Raw genomic sequence first — 2,634 nt, 5'->3', positions numbered from 1 at the left:
TAACCTCGGAAGCGGCACAGCCTCACTTCCTCTGGGTTCCACCTGTCAAAGCAAGCTGCGAGGCAAACCCAGACCACAGGAAGGCCACCGACTCCTTGACGGGAGGTGCTGTCACCTCGCAAAACAGCTTGGGCCAAACTGTTGGGGCTGCCTTTGAAAATCTATCACAGCTAGTAAGTGTCGGAACCAGCTTAACAGAACCCCTGTCACAGGAAGGAAAACCAAGGGACTGGGGTGACCCAGCAATCTCAAATGACTCCAGAAATGCAAATGGCCCACACCAAACTGACCTTTCACTCACGTGACATGTTCACTGGGGGCTGGAGGGGGTTCCGGGACTTCACTCTGGGACCCAAGGTGACAGAGCAGCCCCTCCGGGAAACATCGCCTCAACAGAGCCACTCTCAGGACACAGAGGAAAGGGACATGGCAAACACTGTCCCAGGGCCTCTGCATGGAAGTGACACAAATCAGTTCCACTGACATATTGGTGGCAGACAGATCACCCTCCCTCTGGGAGGGGCTCCGAATAGGAGTGGACAGTCACCCCACCCACATGGAGCCCTTTTTTCTCTCTTTGATCCTTAAAAAGCCATTCTTTACGGAGCCCACACCCGCCGCATTCTATGACCACCATTGTTCCAAGGGCGGCTCTCATCTGCTCCCTCTGCCCAGAGAGCCCTTCGGAGAGACAAAAGTCGCCGGACCTTGTCTCCAGAAGTCGCCTCCCAGCCTTTCCAGCCACCCAGCCTGAAAGCCTGCCATAGACCCATTGCTCACAAGGTAAAGTCCAAACTCCCATCCCTGTCGGGTCTTTCAAGCCCCCCGCCAGCCGAGCCCTGCCTGACTGCCACAGGCTGCGTTCCCTGAAAGGTCCAGGCCGTTTCATGCTCTCTGCCCGTCTGTGCTACTTCCCCTGCCCCCACGGCCCTTCCCTTCTCCACCTTGTGACATGTGGCTTTTCCCTTTAAGATCTGGCTCTCAAACCGCTCCTCTCTGAAGATAATCTTTTTTTCCCTCAGCAGCATCGGTCAGCTAACTTTTCCCTTCTCTAAACCCCTTCATTATAGCATCTATTCATCCGCTCATTCAACCGACACTGACTGGGCATTTGTTACCATGTGCCAGGTGTCATTCCAGGTTCTGCGGGGACACGGAATAATACAAACAAGGTTCCTGCTCCTTTGGTGGTTACTTTCTGGTGAGTTCACGCCAACGAGAAGCATATAAACCAAGTAATTTTAGATAGTAGTGTGTTCATGACAATAAAAAGGGGTGCTATGACAAACACGGTGAGATGACTAGGCCTCCTGGCCTCTCTGGCGGTTGAGCAGCTGTGGGTGGCAAAAGAGCATTCCAGGTGAGGGAGGCCGGGAGCTGTGGCCAGACCATGTGGATGGTGATAAGGGGAGTTGATTTTATTCTACCATAGGAACTCGAGGGAGGGTTTTCAGCAGGAGAGTCTCAGAGACGCTTAACCTAAGGTATACTTTTCAGCGATCGCCTGCGTTGCTTGGTGAATTGCAGGCAGGCAAGAGTGGAGTCCAGGAGACCAGCTTGGAGGCTCTTCTTTCATTCCGAGATGCTGGTGACGTGGACGCGGCTACAACAGCCTTCCCCAGAAGCCGGGCCCTCAGAGCTCTCGGGGGCTATGACCTTGTTTTCTGCACAAGGCTGGGCCCATAGTGACAGGGTGGCTTAGCACGGTGTGGCAATCATTATTAGCACATGTCTGAAACTTACAGCCAGCTGAAGCGGCATCCTTTCGCTTCTCTAGAAACTCCCCTCCATGTACCAGGTTCCCCAAGCAACCTGGGGCAGCCCATCTGACTGCCGGCCTCTCCGACACGGGGCTGGCACCCCCAGGCCTCGTACAACACCCTTGGTCACCCTGCCCACCAAGGCTCCCTCCATGATGTCACCGTGGTTCGCAAAGCAGCCTGTGTAAGAGCTAAGCTGTCCCATCTGAGTCTACGCTTTCTCAACTGGAAGGTGGGCATTATTTTCCCAACTCAGAAAAGCCCCTTTTCCACGAGCCCCCTCCCCCCGCCCGGCCCCACCAATCCTTTCCCTCAGCTACGACAAATCTACTCTGTTTTCTGAAGTTCCACTGATTCCAGAATTACCTAAGTTTTCCCCTGGAAACTAGTTCTCTCTCTCCTCTAGCCTCATTCGAGGTGGCTGGGAGCTGGGCACCCAAGGTGAGAGGATGCTTGCAGCCCTCCCTGGGCAGGCCCTCCAGCTGTGGGTTGAAGCCAGCACTGGGCCACAGCTGGGAGTCCCCTTCCACTCAGCCAATTACTGCACAGCTGGACGTTGGGTCCCATGCCAGGCTGTGGGGGTGTGGGGGTGTGGGTAGGAGTCAGGGGGGGAAAGTGACAAAGAGGGTGAAATGTGACAGAAAGAAAGAGGAAGCGGGAAGTGTCTGAGCCAGAGAGGGAGAAAAGCGAAGTGTGCGCATGCTACAGGTGCAGTGGGGTGGGGGGTGAGGAGAGGGAGAGAGGGAGAGTGGGGAGGGGAGAAGGGAGAGAGAAGGAGAGGGAGAGTGGGGGGACAATTTGGGAAGAGAAAATTGCAGCTGTGACAAGACGTTTATCATTCGGAAGCTTTAATTCTATTGAAATGGCAGCTGCT

The sequence above is a fragment of the Hipposideros armiger genome, unplaced genomic scaffold (genome assembly GCF_001890085.2).
Source record: "Hipposideros armiger isolate ML-2016 unplaced genomic scaffold, ASM189008v1 scaffold_33, whole genome shotgun sequence".
NCBI classification, from domain to species: Eukaryota; Metazoa; Chordata; class Mammalia; order Chiroptera; family Hipposideridae; genus Hipposideros; species Hipposideros armiger.
The sequence above is the reverse complement of the archived record's forward strand: the minus strand, read 5'-3'. Positions refer to the sequence as shown.